Genomic DNA, 8180 nt, shown 5'->3' on the forward strand with positions numbered 1-8180 from the left:
CATATTTCTCATGTATATTTGGTCGTCATCCACAGTTCCTGATTTGCAGTTCCCCAAACCCTTGGAATTTCCTGAGCCATAAGAGCAATAGGAACATCTTTTGTTATATTTGTTCTCTTGTTTCCAGTTCTTGAAATTGTTTCAGAGCCATAAATGTGAAATGGCTATCTTGTTATTCATAACAAGCCCCTTGCCACCATAACTAGGTTTCTATTTGTGACCTTTTTAAAGCACTGTGGCTCAGTTGCACCTGCGCAGAATGACGATTGCCCCACCATTTTCTCATCTCCAATTACCTTTCCCCAGGCTCCCCACCCTCAGCTCTACCCCATCAATATCCTGAGCCCCTCCCCTTCCAAGAGGCAGATTTGAGACCTGTTTTCCTGGTTCCTGGCTTGGCCACCTCGTGAACAAAATTTTTCTCTGGGCAAACGCTGGCGTCTCAGCGTTTGGCTTGCTGCGCCTGGGACAAACCAACCTGGTTCAATAACGTATTTTTCTACTTTTACATTGATATGCCGTTCACTAGATATCTTGCATTCTAATTCTTTACCAGTTATATATGTTGCAAACATCATCTCTCTGTTTGTGGCTAGTTATTTCACTTTATTGTATTTTTGAGCTATAGAAATTTAAATCTAATCTCAGATTTATCTAACTCTTATTTTAAAAATCCTATCCTACGTCTAAGGTGATAAAGATAGCCTCCTGTATTTTCTGTTAAAGACTAAACATCTGCTTTTCATATTTAAGTTTTTCATCCAGTTGAAACTGGTTTTTGTGTAAGGTGTGAAGTTGGAATTGAATTTAGTTTTTTCCAGATGGATAGCCAGTAGTCCTGGCCATCCTTTCCTCATAGGATTGTAATGCCATCTCTCTAATATATAAAGTTCCCACAAGCGCAAGGATCTGTTTCCAGGCAATGTATGCTCATTGCTCTATTTGTCTATCTCTGGGCCAAAGCCACATGGTCTTAATTTCAATAACTCTATAATTAGTACCAATATGTGAGACCCTCACCTAAGTTTGGTTCTTCAGAATCTCACTTATTTTAGGTGTTTTGCTCTTCCATTTGCGTTTTAGAATCTGCTTGCCAAATTTCTATGACAAAACTTGTTGGAATTTTTATTGGTATAGTATGCACTTATGGACAAATCTGAGGAGAATTGACATATATAAATTGATATAAATAAATTTCAGTGGTTGCATACACTAAAATTTATGCTTTTTAGGTATTACAGCTCAGTGAGTTTTGAAAGGTATAAGGTTGTGTAGCCATCACAGTCAAGACACAGAGTATTCCACAACCATGAGTTTCTTCTTGCCCCTTTGTAGCTGATCGCCAAGGGCCAGAATGGGTGTCACTCGGGGAGGGGGGTGGGGCACAGGCTCCCAAGGCCCTGTCCTGGTGGAGCACAGAGGCCAGGCTGTGGCCTTAATCCTAAGGGTGGCCTCTCCCCACCCCCACCCCATCCCTGTTCTCCCATCTCAGCAATAAACTTGGACTAGTTTTATAAAAAAAGAAAAAAAAAATCCCATTTCTATCCCTTTTCTAGCTCTTGGCAATCACTGCTCTGAGTTCTGTCCCTATAATTTCTCCTTTTCCAAATGTCATATAAATGGAATAATACAGTATGTAGCCTTTTGAGTATGGCTTCTTTCTCTTAGCAAAATACTTCTGAGATTCGTCCACATCATTTTGTGTATTGGGAGTTGACTCCTTTTGACTTCTGGGTGGTGTTCATTGTATGGATGTGCCATGACTTGTTTACCCACTCACTGGTTGACCAGTTGGTGGATGATTTTTTCCCTCTGTTTTGGATGATTATGAAGGAAGTTGCTATGAACATTAGAGTACAAGTTTGTGTGAGAACATGTTTTCATTTCCCTGGGGTAAATACCTAGCAGTGGGGATTGTTGGGTCAAATGGTACATATGTATTTGCTTTTTTTTTAAAAGATCTTACTGGCTTTATTCAATGATTTACTATTAGTTTTTTTTTAATGGGGGTACTGGGGATTGACCCCATGACCTCATGCACAAACAAACAAAAACCCAGGACCTTAAACATGTAGAGAAAAATTGTTTTTCTCATATAAGGAGAAGTCGAAAGCAGGCAGCCTGGAGGGGAGGGGACACTAGATCTGTGATCCCAGTAGAAACCCTGGCTCCTTGTATCTTTCAACCAGATTTAGCATTTGCTTTGTTTCCTATGGTCTCAAGATGTCTGCCCCCACCTATTCGCCCCCCACCTCCAGTACCACATCTGCATCTTAGGAGGTCAAGAAGAGAAAAAGGGCAAAAGGCATTCATTAGCCAAGTCTATCTGCCTGTTAAGAACTTTCCTGAAGCCCGACTCAGGGATGTCAGCTTACATACATCATTGGCTTGAAATGTGTGACGTGGCAATCCCTAGTTGCAAGAAATTCTGGGAAATGTGACTTTTCCACCAAGCAGTTTTTTAGGGGAGTTTCACATGCAGACTTTATTTAATTTATAATGTCCATACATGCTAAGTTAATCTTACAGAAAATTATATATATATATTTAAAAATTGATCTGAAAGAAGGAACATAATAACTGGAGCAGAAATAAGTAAGTCCCAAAGGAAGCAACCATGACAATGCTTAATTTTGGAAATGTAATTTCCCCTAATATAATTAATTAATGTTTATGATTCATGAACTGTTCCATAATTTTCTGCTACAATTCTGTACCATTCGTGTAACAAGCAGGAAAGTTCCTAGCTACCGTGCACACACCGACATGTTCTATAAATGTTTCTTGTAGTCAGAGTTTCAGTTGTCTTGTCCAGGATTCACTGGAGGACTGGCCATGCCTAGATTTGTCCCAGGACAGATTCACGGGAAGCCTTGACCATCCTTAATCAGATTTGCATGGAGGAAAAAAATGTGGCCCTGCAGCAATCTTAATGAATATAAAAATATGGCATCCAGTGCATTTCCCTGTTCCTTTGTTTCTTTCTCTAATATTATAAAACACCTACACTGTAGTGCTTATGCAGGGAATGGGAGCCAGCACACCACAGGGATACTTCTGTAATGTGATTCTCCAACATTTCAACCATGTCTAGTGGAAAATAGGGTCCATATGGTTCACTGGTGAGACAAGGGTTATCAGAACATTACCTTTGGGTGTCCTATAAGGAAAATAGCGTTCATCTTTTTTCAGCACTGACATCCCCAACACAGAAAAGCAAGGCTGTGTTCTGGCTGTTCATTCACCCCACTTGAGCAATCCATCACTCTCTGGATGGCAATCTAAGATTTCTTTGTTTGTTTCTTAGTACTTATTCCAATTTTCTACAAAGAGCGTGCATTATTTTTTATAATTAGGAGAAATATTTTATTTTACAAATCAGTCCATAAAAGACTATCTAGGTAGTCAGGCTCCTCAGTGGCTCTGATGAATTGAAATGGAATCTATCTCTTATATGTTTATAAGGTTCATGGACCATCTCAACAGAGAGCCCAACACATAAAATCACAGTCTTAAAGGCAGCAATGTAATAGGTGTTGCTGGCTCTGTCCCCCACACTCATCCCCTCAGCGGGGCTTTTCCACGTGGGGACTAAAGCTCTTAAGATGCATTGGACAACAGCCAGGCTTCCCTCCCCTGACGCCACCCACACCCCAGTTCTTGCTGGTTGTTATTACGACCTGTGTGTTAGAAGGAGATAACAGAAGAGGTACAGTGAGCTGGGAGGAAGGGCTTCCAGACTTGACCATCGCATGAGCTTCTCCATCCACACAGCTGCCAGACCGGCAGGAGCGCTCAGGTTGGGCAGACGTAGGAGAGCAGGAAGTCCAACTCGTTTTGGACGACGTGCCTCCTGGGGTGGATGCTGTCCAGCAAGGCCAGGCTGGTGGTCATTTCCCAGGCGTCCACAAAGGCCACATGGAGGTCGGCAAAGGCAGCTTGGAGGAGCCGATTCACCTGGAGGATGAACCAGTCGCTGCCGTACACGAACTTGTAGCTGGTTTTGGCCAGTTTGATGACCACAAGAGTGCGGGGCTCCCGGCCGGGAGCGCGACCACGGCGGCCCGGATCCCAGCCAGTTGCTGCACAAAGATGGATGGAGGGGAAGTGGTGAAGTGGGCGCCCAGGCTCAGCACCACCATGGTGCGGGGGCCCCCAGCCAGGCCCTCCAGTTCCAGGGCCACGGAGTGCAGGGAGGCCACTGGTGTGCGCAGGGAGTGCAGGGGCCAGCGGTGGGCACGCCAGTGCAGCACAATGCCCTGAGTGGTGTCCATGGCCATCAGGGGCCCCGTCTGGCATGTGGCATGGAGACCTACTGGCTTCAGGGCTGTGTGGGGACGAGAGAGGAGGCTCAAGGGTTAGTATGGGACCATGCACCTTCCTCTTGGATGAAATAAAAATTGTAGTCCCCTCTTTCTAGGACATAAACTTTCTCCCGAAACCCTACAGCTGACCCCCACTCAAGTTTTCAAGGTTGCCCCAGATCTCACTATTATCCATTCAAACCCCTAATGAGTTTGCTTTCAATTCCTTATAGTGTTGACTTCCCTCTGCTGGTTGGCCTCTTCTGAAATCTTCCTTTCTTACCTTCTGTAACCTTCCTTTCTTACCTTCTGTAACACTGTATTATCCCATTTTTCTACCTTTCTGGTCATTCTTTGCTCAATTTGTTTCTAGCTCTGTGTCAGGGCACACAGCTGAGTGAACACGCTGGGTTTCAGGACCCGCTGGTCACCATTTGGCAAAGACATGAAGTGGACCAGAATCTCTAGCCTGGGGCAAGTCTTCATCCAAGGGTGGCTGAGGGAAGCCAATGGATGACTCCACACTGGAGAGCTCAGACAGAAAGCAGACCGCAGAAAGTGCCAACACACTGCTAAGAAAAGAGAGGGTTTCCAAAGGAAAATCAATGAGACAAAATGCTGTAGGTAGCCAGGGAGGCTGAGGACCGAGAATAGGTCTTCAGACTTGCTAACTGGGAGGTTCCTGGCAATATTATAGATTAGGGAGAGCAAAATCAGTCCTGCCTTCTCTCCCCATGGCCACTCACAGGGCACAGTGTCACACAGGTACTCCCACCACTGCCGGAGCGTGGAGTCCCCCATCATGTGGACAATGTGACCAGCCAGGCAGCCCAGGACGCTGTCAGCCGTGGAGAAGGAGTGGCTGGAGCAGGACAGCGAGTGCCACATGTTCTGGTGGTAGAATCCAGAGGGCTTTGGGCCCGGGATCCCAGGATGGCATGGTTGTTGAGGGGATGGAACTGGAAGAAATGGCTTGTAAGCAAAACAATCAGTGAGTGCCCCAAGAGGCTAAAGCCATGGGTATGCAGTTAAGGGCTGCCTTCCCTTCCAGCCCCGGGGTCACTCACCTAGGCTCCTGCTGCTCTCAGCCACCCAGATTGGAGAAGTACCCTGAGGGAGGGCCTGGTCTGTCACATTCCTGAAGAGAGACCAGTTGGCAAGAGGGGAATGTGTAATGGGAAGGAATCTTGGAGCGAGGTGCAGGGGTTGGGGGTGTTTGGAGGAAAGGAAGTTCTCCACGTCAAGAGCATCTGTCCAGTGTCAGGGCTCCTAGGAGACTGTGACGTATGGGGCTGGGGATGGGATTAGAAGCTGGAGCTCTGGGATCCAGGGTCTTTGAATTTCCCACCCTGAGGGATTTCATCAGTGCAGAAAGCAAAATTGTTTTTAAAATGGACCCAGGACTTTGGTTTTGTTCAGATCTGGTGAGGCCAACAGATCAGGAGATGGTTGCCATTGAAGAGATAGTGTGTTACTCACAGTTCCCAATCCGTGGGGACACAGTATATACCACGCAGGGCCGCGTGGGGGCACGGTATATACCATGCAGGGCCATGTTGGGAAGCACTGGGGTCAGTCAGGAGCATGGGGAGGAGAGGAAGGTGGGTGAAAACCTTTACCAACTATTACTTAAAAGTTGTCAGCTCTTAGAGTGAGACCTGGCCTGGGGTAGGTGCTCAGGAAACGTGTTTAATGGGAGTGAATAGCTGAATGATAAGAGTAGGACTCAGGCAGAGGAATCTCAGGCACTGGGATTCAGGGATTGGGACAGACATCCCAGACGATGCTGGTTTTCTTACCGTGCCAGCAGGGCCTCCTCGTGTGGTGTGGTCACGTTCCAGTAACGTCCACTTGAATGTTCTACAAGGAGTCGCAGGGAAGGGTCGGGGGTCGAGCGCAGAACCAGAGCTCACCCGAATCTTCATCCCTGTAGTGACAGGCAGACCCTTCCTCCCCGATTAACAGGGGGTTAACGTTGCAAGTGACAATTTCTTCATATCCCGTGGGTCCCTGGAAATAACCCATGAAATCAACTGTGGCCCACTGGTCTCTCCAGATCCCCCGCAGAACCCTAACTGCCTCACTGGAGTGGATCAGCTGGACTTGCCCCTGGGCCTGCCCAGCCCAGAGCAGGGGCAGGGACAGCAGGTATGTGCCGTTCTCCAGATCTTTGACATCTCCAGGGACACCTGCCTTCAGGTCAGGACCCAACAGCTGTGCCCGAAATAGATCCCCACCGTGGGTCTTGGGCCTGCCCTGGTGGTCTCTGGTGATAAGGACGGCCTCCAGGTAGCCTCCCAGGGTGTAGCTGGCCTGGGCAGGATCCCTCAGGTGGCAAGTGGAGGTTTTGGGGCTGGTGGAGGCCAAAAGGTCCCCCCCCATCTCCTGGGGTTAGAGGCCAATGCAGAAGATGGGTCAGATCCGAGAGCTCCTGCGAGAGAGAGCCGAATGACTTGTGGGCAGGGCGGGGCCCTGCGGGCAGAGGGACAGCGCTATCAGGCCAGGAAACCTTGATGTAGAAGATCTGTGGGCAGAGAAAGAAGAACCCATCAGTGGTTTGTGTCTCTTCCTCTTTCTTCTGGGAAGTTCTCAATTCACCAAACTTCGTCCTCTTCTGCCTGGTGGGTCTGAGGCAGGAACCCCACTTGCCCTGCCTCCTGCTGCTTCTGACCCAAAGCTGGTGTCTGAGCCACCACCATACATATCTGCAGACACCAACTCCTGTTAACTTTTTATTTTAAATTTTTTTTATCGATCTATAGTTGATTTACAATATTATATTAGTTTCAGGAGTACAACATGGTGATTCAACATTTTTATAGATTATGCTCCACTTAACTTTATAAAAATTGACTATATTCCCTGTGCTGTACAATATATCCTTGTAAGGTATTTATTTTATACATAGTGGTTTGTACTTCTTAATCCCCTACCCTTCTCTTGCTCCTCCAACCTTTACCATCTCGTGCTTAAAACCATCTGTCTGTGGGTTTTGCTAAATCCCCACAGAGAATAAATAGTATCTCTGTCTCCTGGTCCCCACTAACTTCCACCCCACCATCTGCTCACCCCTGACACATACACTTTTTACTGCCACCATAGCTGGGGTCTAGGCTTGGACCTACCCCCTAGTCTCTGGCTCTCCCCACCTCTTACAAGTTCTTTTTCACTCTTGGGACTTCAAAACCCAGACTAAATCCCCCTTTGCCCTCCTGTTTCCTCTTTCTACAATCTAACCTCCACCATCTCCATCGTGGATTTAGAAAGAGGGTTTCTTTCACACACAGAAGCAAAAGCTAGAGTTGATGGAATCAGACACATGGTATCTTGGCGTTCCCCTGTCCAACAGGCAAAAGGAGAGAGATGTGCAGATAGAAGGGGGTTTCGGGGAGGGAGTAGGCTGTGGCCCCAGCTCTCTGTAGCCCCCAACAAAAATCCAAGTCTCAAATAAGCACAAGCCTATGTGGGCCTTGCCTCAAGGGAAACACATTTGGTTTAAAAGCACAGTACAAATAAATTCCTCCCAGGGAAAGAAGCTAATCCAGTTTGATGTCCCATCAGCATCTGATGGTCTCTAGCATTTACCTACCTTGCATCTAGTTTGTTCTCTGACTACACTTTAGCGTTAAAGAACTTGACCCCCTACTCAACCTTTCCTAATAGCACAGACATTAGGTGTTGTATACACACTCCTGGCCATTTGAGCCTCCTGGGTCTCTCCAGGGCACAGGGCATGCCCAGATGCCTCTCCTTACATATCTCCTGGGTAAAATCAGCATAAGCAGGAAGAAAGATTCAGAAGGTGCATCAGGAAGGAAAAACTGATACCAAGGGGGAGGCGCAGAAGAAAGTATTTCCTTCATGCAGATCATTGAG

The 8180-nt window shown here is 46.8% G+C and overlaps 1 pseudogene; it reads right to left on the reverse strand.

Moving 5' to 3' along the window:
- Positions 1-2473: 2473 nt before the first annotated feature.
- LOC105070605 (NXPE family member 3-like) lies at positions 2474-7266 on the reverse strand (annotated as a pseudogene).
- Positions 7267-8180: the final 914 nt, after the last annotated feature.

This window comes from Camelus bactrianus, chromosome 18 (assembly GCF_048773025.1).
Source record: "Camelus bactrianus isolate YW-2024 breed Bactrian camel chromosome 18, ASM4877302v1, whole genome shotgun sequence".
Classification (NCBI taxonomy): Eukaryota; Metazoa; Chordata; class Mammalia; order Artiodactyla; family Camelidae; genus Camelus; species Camelus bactrianus.